Consider the following 17,524-nt stretch of genomic DNA (forward strand, 5'->3'; position numbering starts at 1 on the left):
TGCATCTAATGTTCCTGTTAGAAAAATGCGTTTACCGCTAAGAAATTTTTTAGCGTTTCTCTCCTAAATTATTAAGTACGGACACATCCTGATCGCAGAACAGATGGTTCACTTCGGGAAGTCTAGCATTCACTGCAGGAATATCGCCGCAGGTGCGGAATTAGAGAGTACGCTGCGCAAGCCGTGTGTGGAGAAATGATTCAAGGTGCGCTGCGGGGATAATGTAGGAAGAAATACCTGGTCTACTACTAGTAGCAGTCTAAGTGACCGTGAACAGGTAGTAGCAGGATGAGCTAACGGTAGCTGGGAGTGGACACCGCTGATCTGCACTGTGACCGTCCCGGTACCTACTATCTCCTACTACCGTTATCGCCACGGGGGCAGCCTCGGTGATGGTCCAGTGGTACAGGTCCTCCTGTCCAGCGGGAGCCCGTCTCAGGTTTCGGCCGAGACGAAATGGTTTGCAGAGCAACATTGTTATAATGAGTCGAGAAAAATTCCAAAGTGTACACAAAAGATAATGCGGCATTATTGATTTGTAATGCTTTATCCGAAATTATTCACTTTTAAGTCATGAGTAAAAGTTTGAAGATTGAAAGTGTTGACGCCTTCCCTACCATACTTCTCATTGAATACTTCCTGCCTCAATATCTTGTGCAGTGCTAAAACAGTTAGGAGCACACATTTGCATGTTTTATACACAAACCAAAGGAGCAGCAACCAAGATAACGAAATATGTCCTTGGGAGATCAGAAACTTTAATATACTACTACGGCTGGCCACACACACACACACAGACAGACAGCTGACACTGAGTGATTGGTTGCTACGCCCACCAACTATCCGGTAATTGGTCTTCTTTTCCCGCCACATCGGCGCTGACCCAAATCCCTTCACAGTCCTGTGCGTTTTCCAGAAACAAGGAAGGTCAGTGTTAAATAAATGGTTATAAACATGTTAAATTGTAATACAGTAACTAAAATATTTTCCTTATTTTTCTCGTCACAAATAACAAACTATAAATTGGAATAAACATATAATTAATTTCTAGTATTATAAGTGTAGTTAATCATCTTCCAGTTAGTAACTAATACAGTAAGCAGTTAATACACCATCATATATATTCCGGTGGAAATTTAAGTACGATGTTGTTAAGTATGGTATATTACAAAATTAAAGTTTAAGTGAATGATAACACAAAATTAACTCAATAATTCAAAATATTGGCAGTGGCGTACCCACGATTCTACTGGGGGAGGGGGGGCCTATCAGAAGGCAAAATGCGCAATTGGTGCTAGAATTGCGGGTGGTAAACCATGTAGAGACTTAGTGGAACCTATGGAACTTCTACTTACACATTTGAAACAGAGATCAATTCAATTATGGAAACAACTGTTTACCTCCAAACCTGTGTGTAATATTTAACAGGTAGTTTACCCTCCCAGGAGGATCAATATTTCTACTTACTGGTTTCAGACCATTAGGAGATTTTTGGAAACGGCATGGTTGATTTTTTGGTAAACGTTGGTTCAGCAACAGACATGATAAGACCTTGATGGTTTTGTAGAATGCTCAGATGTGCAGAGTTATTTCCAACTGGAGTCACACTGAACACAAAAGAAGAAGAAGGGTATTCCCGAGTTTAAGGATAAGCAAGTTTGTTCTTCGTTTATCTACTCGTAAGCTGCCATCTGATCTCTGCGCAAGCAGGTGATATCGTCTTGTACAATGTCTCATCACAGAATATGGGTACTAAGAAACATCTTCACAGAGAAGATCTCTTGAGATAGTACCCACTGAACTCACACCCGTGTGAGGATCAAATTAAATATAAAGGGTTGGTATCGAATTACCACGCACTTCTTTATTTTATCAATTCATCTACCTTGTTTACAACAATCATTTTTTTATTTTTGTGCAGCTGGCAACTAAGATATAAAATAAGTGAACTCCAGTCCATGTGAAATTTGTTGAATGTACTGATTCATTGGTCAATTCTTTGATGTTCATGCCACTTTTGCCTCGAAGGCAATGTGTCGACATGGTTCCAACATCAACATGAATGTGTCGATAGAGGTATAAACATCATGTAGGTATAACTTAGGTAAAATTAACGAAATCAAGCCTTGTTACTTAAAACCTCCGATATATAAAGCAATAAAGTACAAGAGATCAACTAATAAATAAAAGTAGCCGATACACAATAATTTACGATAACAGTAGCATATAATATGTATAAGAATTAAAAACATGTCCTACTTTGGATGTTATTATTTCACTTCGTGAAATATTTGCTTGTCGTAATCAACTAAGAGAGATAATGGGTTGAAATAATTGTGCGAAATATAAAACAGAGCGTGCGTGCGTGTAAGTGTGCGCGCGTCAGATATCGGTGAACATCTATGGTAATGTGCAATTAGATACAATTAAGTGGGGTATTAACGAAGACTGTTCTATCATAATGGATAGTTCTGGACTCTAAACAAAACATGAATCAATTATAAATGTTAGCTCCGCTTCGAAGTGCAAATTTCGGTTCTTAGAGATGGTAATTGAGCATCTCACGGTTTTCAGTAACCAGGTGTGGATCTAGAATAAAAGTCTGGGGGCTCTTCAGGGGTTTGGGATTTATGAATCCATCTCAGCTTGGCGGAATGTTAAGGTTTTCACCCTGGTTATTTTTACAGTTTTCAAATATATTTTTTTTAAATTAAAACCTTTCAGATTGCTACAACTTAGTATTGAAGTCTCATCAATTGTGCACTTGATGAGACAATAAGACTATCTCTTCACCTATTTATAGGTGTCTCTAATGTCGAAACGATGCAAAGGTTCTTTAACTGCTTCTTCGTCGAAGACTTTGCGTTGGATCTCTTCAAATCAACGTGACCCAGATTTCAGGAGTCAAGTCTGAGACAGCGTCAGATATCAGAACGCTGTAATAAAAGGAAGGTGAACTGGAGCTGAATTCAATGTTCATATAGAATCAACCTTTCCTACCATAGCTACGTTATGTGTAGGAGACTTGTTTATGGTTTTGAAAGTAGGTATAATAATAATAATAAATCTCTTTATTTGAGAAATTACAATACGATCATCGTATCACAATCATCAGTTTAATTAAATAAACCTAAAATTTGGTCACTCATTCCTTCCAGTACTTCATTCGGACATACACAATATTTCAATATTTCTCATTCATTCCCCAATTTCTCATCTTTGGGACTAGTTAGCTCATCATGTGGTCTGCCAGTTGTGTGCTGGCAACCGAACACAAACGTTATAACGGTAAGAACGGAGACTTGCTCTGTGTAAAGCGTGTAAAGGATTTGGTTCTGGGTTGAAAAGTTTTGTAGACACTCAATATAATTTAGAATCTCATGGCTTATGATTGTTGAGCAAACAAAATACTCTAAGGAACACATGCCACTATAAGCACTTCAAGTAGTTAAAATGTTTATATCAGGAATCCCAGAATAATGTTATAATAGGTAGCAACTTCAAAGACTTTTGCCATGCATACAACACAATTTATATTTAAAACAAACAAATTAACATAGTTTTTAAGTTACAATTTTCAATTAGTTAACATCGTTGATGAGTTTTTTAATAATAACTATAGTGATTATAAAACTGTGCTGTAAGTTATTGAAACCCTAGTTTAAAGTAATCCATCATCCTCAGTGGATTAAAACAATGGACATGCAGAGGAAGTACTGCTATAGGTACAAGCTATAAATGGAGGAATATGATCTCAAAGTTGATAGGAGCTGGTGAATTGCTGAAATCTTAATACATATGAATACAAAATCCTTCTTTTTTGTGAGCGGCCGCGAACGTACAAAATGACATCTTCTATCAGGTCTCATAAAAATTCTTTCAAATCAATCTAAAGGTCTGCCAATCATTCTTAACAACATTACTTGAAAATGATGGTTATAAGTTAAATGGAAGAGAGTTTTAAGTCCTAACGTCGCCTCTATAAATAGACATTTTTTCATTTCATTTAATTTGATCACATTTATCCAAGATTTGAATAAAAGTATCAATCTTCCTCATATTATTCAGCCAACAAGTTTTATTAAATTAAGTTAAAATGTTTATCATATATGATATTTTTTATCAAAATATGATTAAAAACCTTTATGGACGTTCAATACGTTCACGTTTTTTTTTAATACTAAAAACCCCGTTACCATATCTGTACCAAAGTTGTAGACATTTGTTATCATTACGTCTTACAACAAAAGACACATTCTCTGCTCTCTTATTTGGGAGATAATTCCTACACAAAGCTTAGAATGTGAAAAAGGCTTGGCAGATTAATTATTCTTAAGGCTTTGTTCACTTCTTACATATTAAGGATTTGTAACCTAAAGAAGAAAGCGGATAAAGTTCTCGAAACATCGTACCTGTAACTAGTTGTAGCAAACAGCAATGGAAATTTCCAATACAAACGAATATCTGGACCATTATACCTATTCCTTTCTCCAAATTTTCCACGCAATGCAAACTCCAAGAACAATCGTCTAGCAAAATATTAAAAAAAAATAAGAAAAATGTACATATACTAATAATTTTCCTCCTAGAAGAGGAGAGATGACAAATGATCTCAAGGCTTGCTCTTGTTATATTGACACCGACAATGACACCGCACTACAGGAGTAACTAGTACGTTAGTGATACTGACCTTGCTTGCTAACTGTGCCGTGAGTGTTTGACAACATACAACTAGAGCTACAACATCTGTTAACTCTTTGTGTCAACGACTGCTCCTGTTTATATTGACACCGACAGTGACACCGCACTAGTAACTAGTACGTTAGTGATACTGACCTCGCTTGCTAACTGTGCCCGTGAGTGTTTGACAACATACAACTAGAGCTACAACATCTGTTAACTCTTTGTGTCAACGACTGCTCCTGTTATATTGACACCGACAATGACACCGCACTACAGCAGTAACTAGTACGTTAGTGATACTGACCTTGCTTGCTAACTGTGCCCGTGAGTGTTTGACAACATACAACTAGAGCTACAACATCTGTTAACTCTTTGTGTCAACGACTGCTCCTGTTATATTGACACCGACAGTGACACCGCACTACAGCAGTAACTAGTACGTTAGTGATACTGACCTCGCTTGCTAACTGTGCCCGTGAGTGTTTGACAACATACAACTAGAGCTACAACATCTGTTAACTCTTTGTGTCAACGACTGCTCCTGTTATATTGACACCGACAGTGACACCGCACTACAGCAGTAACTAGTACGTTAGTGATACTGACCTTGCTTGCTAACTGTGCCCGTGAGTGTTTGACAACATACAACTAGAGCTACAACATCTGTTAACTCTTTGTGTCAACGACTGCTCCTGTTTATATTGACACCGACAGTGACACCGCACTACAGCAGTAACTAGTACGTTAGTGATACTGACCTTGCTTGCTAACTGTGCCCGTGAGTGTTTGACAACATACAACTAGAGCTACAACATCTGTTAACTCTTTGTGTCAACGACTGCTCCTGTTTATATTGACACCGACAGTGACACCGCACTACACCAGTAACTAGTACGTTAGTGATACTGACCTTGCTTGCTAACTGTGCCCGTGAGTGTTTGACAACATACAACTAGAGCTACAACATCTGTTAACTCTTTGTGTCAACGACTGCTCCTGTTTATATTGACACCGACAGTGACACCGCACTACAGCAGTAACTAGTACGTTAGTGATACTGACCTTGCTTGCTAACTGTGCCCGTGAGTGTTTGACAACATACAACTAGAGCTACAACATCTGTTAACTCTTTGTGTCAACGACTGCTCCTGTTATATTGACACCGACAGTGACACCGCACTACAGCAGTAACTAGTACGTTAGTGATACTGACCTTGCTTGCTAACTGTGCCCGTGAGTGTTTGACAACATACAACTAGAGCTACAACATCTGTTAACTCTTTGTGTCAACGACTGCTCCTGTTATATTGACACCGACAGTGACACCGCACTAAGTAACTAGTACGTTAGTGATACTGACCTTGCTTGCTAACTGTGCCCGTGAGTGTTTGACAACATACAACTAGAGCTACAACGTCCTGCTAGCTCTGAGTGAAGGCCATTAAGAATGAATCATTCAGTCTCACGTCTATAAGCTTTGGCTGGCTAGTGCAATTACAACACAAATTTAGTTTAAGACTAGCTGACCCGATGAACTTCGTTTCACTTACCTCTTGGCCATGTCGCTACCTTTGTTAACATATTTACATATGTACTTCATCAATTTGACAGAGTTACAAAATTCCACATTGATGTGAGTTTCAAAAGTTTTGGACAATATTGGCGAGTACGGCACAATCCAACGATTATCTACATCAAAATTTTGTCCTGTTATCTTCACAATTACAGACCGCCCACCGTCCTCACCTGATTGCCGACGATACAACGGGTAACCATAATTCCCGAGATGGTTTCAGCAATCAATGCTCTAGGATATCGCTTAGAACACTTGCCGTCGACCATACCGGGGGAGTTGTTGTTGAAAACTCCGCAAGGTCCATGTATCATATGTTTTACATACTACTGCATGCAATTTTGGGTCAAGTGTTTTTCATCGGGAATCTCGGCTGAAATTATGGAATTAATTGTCTTCTGGCCTTTAATTATCAACTAACCAAACTAATATGTGCGCATGTGGCAGACCACGCTTTTGCCACTCAACAGAGTACATCCAACAACGTACTTGGCCATACACACGATGCTTTATAATGAAATTCATTAAAGATTTTAATTTTTGCTTAAACACTCTGGCAGTGGATGTCATGCCTATCAATTGGTGTTTGGCCGTGTAGCAATTCTTTCTTAATTTCCATCCATTGTGGGTTACAGGTGAATGTAATAAATAGGTCTGGACGGCCTTATATTTCTAACATACGACATCGCATCTTGCGCGTATTCGTGCATGTGGCGCGGGCTTTCCAATGTAAGTGGCCGGCAAAATTGTGATTTTTTCCACACTTTTCTGCATTTGCCACGGCATTAATAGCATCACGAATCTGTATGAATAAAAATTCATAGAGCTGACTTTTTTGTTGGTTTTGAGCACCTGGAATCAGAAATGATAAACAATGACATTTTTGCATACATTAAATATAAGACATTTATTGTCAAATTATCATCATTATCATATCGGACAAAAGTCAATCAATACAGGTAATCAATTTAAAGCTTTCTGGTAAACTATATTTTTTGTCCTTTTTTGCGGTGCGTAAACATATAAAGATATACTTTACCATGTGTAACAAATCCTCGACATAAAATATTGGTGCTGTCAGGCCTAAACACGACAGTACTTTATTTGCCATCAATAAACAAATATATTCTATCATGATCAATGTCTAATTGTAAATTTCCGCATTAATTTGTAGTGTAGGATTCGAAGTTTGACATCGCACACGATGTAGCACATCCCTCAGACTTGTCATCCCTATATTTCATCCACAAATCTTCCGGATTCGAAGGGAAATATGTGGATATTATAATCGCAAACAATGTTCGAATTTGATGTGGTGAAGATATGATGGAATCCTTGAGCGTATTATCCCAATGTAAATCATCCTCGAGTAACTGTAATAGTTGACACGCCTCACGGTAAGTAGCACACAGATGTCCATCAAATGGTTCTCAATTGTTGAAACGATTTCACCGACCATTCACCAATAACAATCTAAGATAATAACATTCAGCGTTATTTGGATGTACTGTATTTGTCAGCACTATTATCGATTTCTGGATCGTAGGAGAATGCTGCTCGTTCCAGGTTCACAGGAGCATTGCGTTTTGCGGAATCGGTCAATTTGCTTTTTCCGGGCTCGCTGCTGTTGTGATCGATGTGCCCCGAACTCGTTGCATTCTTTGTCTATCCACTTCATTTTGATTTACTGTAGAACGCAAATGTGCCATACCAATACGACTGTTATCATTATCAGTCTCTTGCTGGTCATCATGCGATTAGCGCGAGGTAGCTCGCCGCACATTCGATCTACTTCGACGACCTATGTTAGGTCGTTTTCTTTATCGGCATTGTAAGCAGTATCTGATATTAATGTTTTCTTGCACTAATAATGTTAACCTATAATGGCGACAGCTGTTTTACCCAAATTGCATGCAGTTAGTAAGTAAACATATGATATTGAGACACTTCGTCATTTGTATTTGTTTACAGCTGTTAAACTAATTATCGATACATAAACATCAATCAAACGTTTGACAGGTAAGAACAGTTTGTATGGGAAAATCAAATTGTCGTTTTTAGTATTTTCCTTGCAATTTTGTCATATTTTTCCTCATCGTTTAAACCTTCCCTGGACTTCCCCGAACATTTCAAGACCAAAATTAGCCAAATCGGTTCAGCCGTTCTCGAGTTTTAGCGAGACTAACGAACGGAAATTCATTTTTATTTATATAGATATATGTATAATATGTGATAACTTGCTTTGGGAAATTTGATGATCAAAAGCATATTATTCAAGTATCGGTTTTGGTATAGTTCTACATTTATGAATCTCGTTAAAATCATTCCTTTATTTACCGTGGCTGTGATTGTTAAATGCCATTGTTAACGCCCATACAGTAGGCATTTATATACGAAGTATGTTATAATTAATCTCATCGAAGTTTTTTTATTGTCCAGCTTTGGCTCCAAACGGTTGATCTTATTGATTTACTCTGAAATAAAAGAGCAAACTCACAACTGAATTCTGTTAGAAGTACAACTGAAGCTCAAATAAGAATAATGTACTTCTTACAAAGCTATCTTGCTTTGTATGATTAATCGGCTGTTGACAAGACTATCTTCTAAACTTTCCGGTTTACACTGAGGTACAATACTACCAACATAGCTATATCCATGAGATATTTCGGTTTCTCTATGGAGAACCATCTAAAGTGGAGAGGTGTTTAGTGAAAGAGTTTTATGAAGCTAGTACCTACACTTATTGTTATATTTTCCCTTGAGATAATTCTCATGATAAGTTTTAAAATTTAATGGAAACAACAGTACGTCTAATACCCAATCACAAGCTAATTCTAAATTTCGAAATCCAATCATAATATTCTGTCCAAACTTTTACAATAATGGATGTATAACCTCAAAAGTGTTTGGAGTAATCCTTTGTATGGAGATCTCGTTCTTTGTTATTATAAATTATATAATTGTAAGTATTACCGTTCTGTTTGTTGGTAAACGTGTGGGCAACAAGGAATAAGCCGGATAAGCTAATTAGACTGATACGTAATCATATGCAGTTTATACTTTCAGTAGTTTACCAACACAACCATGTGATGTAGCTACTTTGCGGAATTGGTGAACGTGTTGGTTGGGCCTGAGGTGTTTACAAATAAACTCCGTGTATCTTGATCGCGGCGAATTATTAAAAGCAGCAAATTTGATGAACAACATGCATTTTTACATATGAAAAGTATTATGACGCTTTCGTTGCGTAATCACTAATAACGGCGTTGGAAGGTGATATCATACCTCAACTTTCCTAATCTAAGCGATGAAGCGATAGCATATATTATAGACTATTTAACATTTCAGTTGCTATATAAAATCATTTCAAATAAATTGGTTTTACAGTTTAGCAATAAATTGATTCGTCATAATATGGTTGTAAAGTGTAAAATGCGTAATAAACTTGTAATATATTGGTTAGTACAATGTACTACAAGCTTATTTATGATGGTGTACTCTCGTTGTAATTAAACAAAATATGATATTGGAAACAAATTATATTGAACTGGTTGAGTAATAATAGCTCGTATTGAATAATACAAACTTCTGACACATAAGTGTCACCACCGTGGCTTCACAGGGATTGAACGTGTTCATAATAAACGGGATTGAAAAATTGACCAGGGTAACCCTTTCTTAGTTTTTTACGCAGTTGAAAATTCCCATACTCGTAGCGTATTATAACTCGTATATTTTAATACTAGCCTATTCTGAAAAAAATTAAAAATTCAGAAAATATTTTAGTACTAGTATATTCTGAAAAAAATTAAAAATTCAGAAAATAAGATTTTTGCTTAAATTTGAAGATACAATTTTTCCCAAACATAAGTTGGCCAACCTGGTAACATCTATCACAAATGGTTGGTTGTCTGTTCATAGGACGTAACTCAGTCATTTAATTATCCTTAATGTACACAAAACACAACCACATATTCCAAGGGAAATGGAAGAGCTCAAGTTAAATATTTACAAAATTTTGAAAGTAAACAATTCCCAGAGTAACAAAGAATGTCAAGCAGGATGGTCTATGACCTTTGTCCTTGGCACGACATTACCCCCCCACCCCCCCCCCCCCCCACCCCCCCCCCCCCCCACCCCCCCCCCCCCCCACCCCCCCCCCCCCCCACCCCCCCCCCCCCCCACCCCCCCCCCCCATTCAAGATCTATTAGACGAGGGTCTCATCGGACGTTCAGTTTATGACTTCCTAACATGTGGCTCAATCGATTCAGCTTGTGCTTGTTTATGGACAGGTGGTATCGATGATTGTGTGTAATCACTCTTCTCGCCCATCTTTCCCCACAGAACCACAGAATCCTGCTATTAATCAAGAGATGTGGTTCTTCTCGTCGGAGAGCGTACAGTTTTGTGGCTTCTAGCAAAGGGTTAGAGGCTAAATATGTTAGCTACTTTTATTGCTAATAAATACTGTCTGCTTCCTAGAACCGGTTGGGAATAACAGACGAATAGAAGGTTGGCCTGGGATTCCTATATTGGACTGAACTCTCGATTCATCTATATCCGAAGGACGATGGTTTGCAGTAAATTTTGCTGTTATTATTTGGAGTATCACTCCCTATCACGATTCTGTCGACAATAGGACTTGCTGCTACAACTGTAGAATAGTTAATCAAAGCTATATTTATTGTTATATAATAACAGTTTTCTTAGAGAACAATATCCTTCAACAATGAACCGACAAAACCCAATACCACTGAAAAAATGGACTGTTAGTGTATGGCACAAAATGCATATTACAATAATAGTTTGGGCAAAAAGCCCTCCGCGGTCTTCTGTTGGTGGTTAATTATTGCCTGTGATACCTAGGAAGACAATGACTTCATATCATTATTAATCTCTATTATGGTTTCACTTAGTGTAGAAACTTCCCTAAATATAAAAACTCGCTCACATATCCTAGTTATTACAAAGGAAGCATATTAGTTTTGTTTTTTTATATTCTGTTTTAATCAGCTACTAAAAGTTTCAGGAACGTATTTTAAATATTATCTCAATAATTGGTATCCTAGATTTTAATGGATTGAGAAGAAGTCCAACCAAATACTACAACCTCTTAGCTATCTTCCTTTCCTCTCCAACTCTTTTATTTTCAAATGACAATTCAATTTTCCGTTGTCAGTTAGAAAATGTACATTGCTACCGGATACAAAGAAACTGATGTTATTGTAATAGATGAAAACCATGGAAATAAGTATATCATCCAATCGTAAAATCTTCACTTACGTAACAGTATGGAGATAAGTGGCTGAGCGTCAGCGAAGCCTTTCAATCGTGGGATGGAAAGATTTAATTTTCGTGTGTGTGTCTATCTCACCCTCACGAATCTCGAAAACTAACTGACCTGCAGATGTGGCATGACGATTCATTTATGTATAGGCTTCACTAAGTTTGATGATGGTGCATGTCACTCCTTGGGATTTGTCTGAGCGTTGGCAAATATTTTTTCATTGATCTTATAAGTAACCATGGTGAAAACAAGAAAATAGCAGAATAAATACATTTTCAAACTAACTGAGTACTAGCATGTGCGATTTTAAAATGTGATATTTTAAGACATGCAAATTATTCAAACAGTAAAAATATAGAAGGAAAAAGCTGAAAGTCAATGTTAAGTGTCGGTGAGAGGATTCTAGCTCAAACCTCTGTTGTGGTACCCTCCTTGGCTCACCGGCACTTTTATTATTTGAACACTGATATCAAACCTAACGTAATGAACAACAATGTAGATTTATCATGTGGCAATAATATATTGAATAAGATTTAATCTGGAGACTTTAAAGTTTGCATGAAACTTAATGAGTGTCATATTGAAGTCTATCACTCAATATACTGACACTATCACTCAATATACTGACACTATTCCTCCTTTGTCTACAGAGAAAGGTAGACGTTTCTTTTTCCGTATGATTGTTTGTCTGTCGCAGGACATCTTGAGAATAAAACGTGCTGTAGGCTTTAAATATTCCATGCAACCTGAGCGAAGCCTGTTAGGCGACACGTGGTATGATGGATTCCTTGTATCTATGGATATACTATACATTAAAGAGGTATTGTCAAGTCCGCTGGATTACTGAGTATTATTATAACTTTTCACTTTCAAAACAGTGACTGAGAGGATAAGCCATCAAAATATCGCTATCTATACCTTTCAATATTTACCTTCGCAGTGGCAAGAGACAAGATGTTTGAAGTAGACTGTTATGCCAATTCAGTTTCTCCAGACGTGTTTACGAAAGGGTATATGTTCAACATAAAAATATCATTGTACAGAACGTGTATGTGTATATAAGCAAGTGAGCGGCAAATGGAAGGCGGCCGTGTGTGACAGAGGGACAACTATTCGGTTACACGACCTTGAAGCGACCTGACGACCTTGTCAAGGTCATACGTTACACCTGCCCTGCTACAATACAACAGCGACGTCAGCTTGGCATTCTCTCCAAGGCGAGACGCTTATTTTTTAGTAAAGCTAATTTAAGTTACCTTAGCAATATAATTTGTTTAAAATTTTTTTTAAGAATGTGACTTTCAAAAGTTCGATTGTCCAAATCAGCTTTGTAAATCGTAAATATATACTTTCAAATTACAATGAAGTATACACATTTTGACGTAGTTTTCGTTTGGAATCATTCATCCGATGTATTTTTGTAATCATGACATAATTCCCGAAATATGTAAGAAATACCTAATAGAAAGCTTACTCTATAGGCAATGTTTTTGTATGTTGTGTGTTATAGGCCTACTGATATTTATAGAATTACCACCAGGCTTCAATACATACGGCGGTCAACTTTATGTTTTTGGAATAATCTTTTTTTAAACATCTTGTATTTTATATATAAAATGAAATTTTGAGACATCTTTATTCTTTTGCATTTCCCTCGAGAAATTGCCGTTATTTTAAGGGAGGTAAAGGAAATGCAATATGATGAACGCTTCTGGATAAACATATGAACGCTATTTAGACTGGATATTTTTAGTATATGCTATGGTTTGGACAAATTCTAGTAAACAATTGATGTGGTCTAAATTAAAGACCCATAGAAGGTGTCAAAATTTGTGGAGAGATTTCTTGGCTTGGAATTCAAATTTTAAATAATCGCTATGAATTTAAACCAATAGCATAAATGAAATCAAATTAAATATATAAGTAAGCGCGGATAAATTAATAACTGGTAATATTGTGGAAAAAATTAAAAGAATAAAATCGTCCTAAAATTATGTTTTAATTCGGAAATTTTTGTAAAATACAGAAAATTTAATAGGAATAAATGAGTTTCACCACCATATGGGAAAGCAGAGGCCATTTTGAAATACATATTTTTATTATTCAGTAAAAACTAGGTGAATTTCCCCTTATAAAGTTTGCTGTAACCTTGCAGTTTTCAAAGATAGCACACAAATCACCCTATGTGTGTTTAAATATATATGTATATGATTATATATGAGTACGTATTGTTGAGATTGCGTTCTATCAATGCAAATTGTAATTTTTCTTACTCCGATCATCAATGATCTACAGCAATAATTAATATCATGACAGTGTCATTCATTACATTATGAACTTACGTAATCATGGCACTCACCATCATTCAATCATCATGACCATTCAACTTCATTTAAATTTGTAACAGAGATCATATATTTTCCTGTCTTGTCTGTAATACTGTTATGTGTTTAGTAGACGCTTGCTCAAACACTCATTAAAAGTATGCAAGTATAACAATAACCGTGTTGGGAGAAAAAGAATAGCCATTCGTGTGTAGAACGGTCAACCTGTTGCTGAGGAACATTGATGCAAAACACTTTATCAATTATTGCACACGTTTTGCCATAATCGTGGGACACACAATAATGCCAGTCAAGGTATTGTGAAGCTGTATTATCAACGGCCACCCATACAACTTAGATTCATGCAACTCATTAATCAACAGTTTCATTGTTACAGTAACAATGAAAATATTTAGAGAATCATTCAGTGATAAAAAAGAAACCTCATTACACCCAGGAATAAGAACACAATAGTTGTTCTTCACAGGAACTGTTTTTTGTGCAAATTCAATTCAGCGGTCGGGACTGCGCGTGCAGGCTGGGGAAAGCTAGCACTTTCATCGCTTGTGTTAACCTCTTCTGCTAACTGTTTGACAAATTAATTTACGGGTGAGAGCGCAGCGAGCTGACTCATCCTTGTCTCTGTCTCCGCCCCAGTGGTTGTGGTCGGAGGAGATATTCGGCCAGGACAGCTCACGAAGAAAGGACCTGCGTAAAGTTCCACTCGAAATGGGTGATGATGAATGTCTAGATTTAGATCAAATGAACAAATATTTTTTAGATAAGGGCAGTGCAAGTGATGCTAGTAATAAGAATTAAATTATTTTAACACGAACAAGACATATGTTGTAGCGGTTGCTACAAATTTCAAAGCAGTCACTATTAATGATGTTAAATGAGCAATAAAGTAGTTAATGGCGAAGGAACCTATGGAATATTTATGCAGATTAATTAAAGTCCTTATTCCTTAAGCAGGCACTATTACACGTTTTAGAAGTGACTAAACTGGGGTTCCCTCAGAGATGCATAGACAGTTTCATGTATTCCCTACCTAAGCTACCCCCCTTCAACATTAATCAATTTAGACCTATTTCGATTTTACCTGCAATTTAAAAGATGTTGGTGAAAATAGTCACTCGTCAGATGATGAAATGTGTAAATGACATGAATCTTTTGCCAAAACTCAACCTGGTTTTGAGGAATAACTACAGGTCGTGTATTGTCTTGACGAATCTATTTTGTGATCTGATTGGTGCTAAAGACAGCGGATAAAAACAAGTAAGTAGATTAATCGCAGGCTTTCGACTCCATTTAGCTTAATATGTAAATAGCTAAGTTGAAATTTTATAGTTTTCGTGAATAATGCTATTGAGTAGATGAAATATTATTTTGGAGGAAAACGTCAGGTTACAGAGACTGAGAATTATACTTATGCTCTCTAGTTAGAAGGTGCGAGTCTTCGTCCTGTAGTGTTCAATATGTACGTCTGACTTCCCTATGTGTATTAAACATTGTACACTTCTGTATGTTGATGACTGCCAGTCGCTTGACCTATGATACTAGCTCGGTTTGGGAGGCCTTTGCCCGTATTCTTCTACCTTGAAATAACCAGTAAATGGTCTGTAGACATTGGTGTGAAGCTCAATGTAAACAAATGCACTGTCCTAAACGTCATCCCACACAATCAAGTACAGATATTGATGGTCAGGGGTGAGGAAATCGCTTTTGATGGTGAGGTTTTGGTTCGATCGAGTCAAAGCTTGGTCGATGGTGATTTTTTTGTTCTCTTAGGACAAGAAGCTTAGAAAATTGTTATACTATAAATATAAAATACTAAAGGGTTCTATGGCTGTTTCACTTTATAGTAAGAAACCTCTAAATTCTTCTCATGGTTCATAACAATGTCGCATAATAATCTTGCTGGTGTTATTAGTTGCAAGGGCTCTTGATAAAACGAATTCGGTGCCTCTTGGTTGAGTGAAAGCAAATTTAGACCTAAGATCATATCTTAACATCCTTAACTTACTGGAGCTTCAACGTTGTTGCTCTGACCGATCTGACTGTTTCTCAGTCTCCTTCATCCTTAATAATTTCACTGTTGCAGAGTAGACAGCAAATAAGCTGCCTACTGGACTAGGGGAGTAACGTCTATCTTGCTGTCACAGAGATTTATTGCTTTACAGGTTATCTGATTTAGAACCTTTAACAGAACCTGTATGGTTTGAGATTGTTTTAGCTAGTGGTAAGAACTAGTACTGCAGATGATTATTCCCTTAAATTCCTCAAATTGATCGACATTTAATTTAAAGTAATGTTAAGAAGAAGTAGCTTCACGAAATATAGTATCCTGATCACAGGCAAATTTATTCTCCGACCTATAGTTAAAATGAGTAATCCTTTTAATACATGTGTACTTTTTACTCCAGGGCTTCCATGGTATCTCACTTGCATACTGTGGGTATAAGTATATGGTCAGGAAAGGTAGAAGCCGACCTCTTCTGAAATTCACACGACTTTTTGTCTGTCGAAAATTTGTCCTTACACATAATTTATCTACTTTTCTTCAAGGAATTGTTTACGCTTATGCTGTCAACTTTCCTCTTTTGATGAGTATGGTTCTCAGCTCTGTCATCAATACTGTTGTTGGAGCTATAAACTCATTAACTGCTTCTATGAATAATAAAACTTAGAAAACCGTGATTTATTCGTGAGAAGGAGGAAATGTGCGGTGACACTAAGTGGTATTTGTTCAACTTAATAATTTATCCAACTTACGAGAAAGCGTTCTGATCGAAGAAAAACTAGCGGCTTGGAGTTCTTGATGGCTATATAATGTATTCTGGTCTGAGAAGGACAACAGTAAAACTGGATCGTCACAGTGGGGAACACCCTGAAATGTCGATGAAAGTGACCTCATGGCTATGTCCCAGAACTTCTAAAAACATGTTAACATGTTTTGAGAAGATTCACCCTCGGCCTCAGCTTTCAATTTTGGATGATAACGGTGATATCACCAAAGATGGCATTAAACTTTTCTTAAAAGCTGGAGAGTGTTCAGATTTCATCAATCTTTTGATGACGAGGAGATATCTGAATAACCAGAGGGGTGACCGTATCTGAACGTCCCAGACTGTAAAATGTCGACATACCTATATTATCGTTCGAAGCTGTCCGGTTTGCCTTCGAATCTAAAAACTCGTTCAGCTTATGCAATCGACAGTATTTTACCGTAATGAAGCGAGCAATGTCATTACGTTGAAAATAAAACATCAGTTTTAGAAAACTACATAAAAAACTGCATAAAACATAAATAAGTTGCTAATGTTGAGATTTATGTTGATTGGCAGTATCGTAATATGTGCGAAATGTAATATATTAAAATAACTGTATATTACATTTCAGTACATTTAGCTTATATTTTATTTGTGAGAATTTTATAGGTAGCAAAAAACAATTTTATCAAATGCCACTGTACTGTACTCTTATGGCTGTGATGCGGGAACGTGTATTTGAACATTTATAACATTATCAAAGGTATATTTGTACTGTCACTTCTATGCTTGTACCATCAAACAGTGCAATGACATATGAATGTAATTTCTATGTCAAGATTATTTGATAGACAAGACACCTCATCAACTCCGAACACTCTCATA

The sequence above is a fragment of the Homalodisca vitripennis genome, chromosome 3, assembly GCF_021130785.1.
Source record: "Homalodisca vitripennis isolate AUS2020 chromosome 3, UT_GWSS_2.1, whole genome shotgun sequence".
Lineage (NCBI taxonomy): Eukaryota > Metazoa > Arthropoda > Insecta > Hemiptera > Cicadellidae > Homalodisca > Homalodisca vitripennis.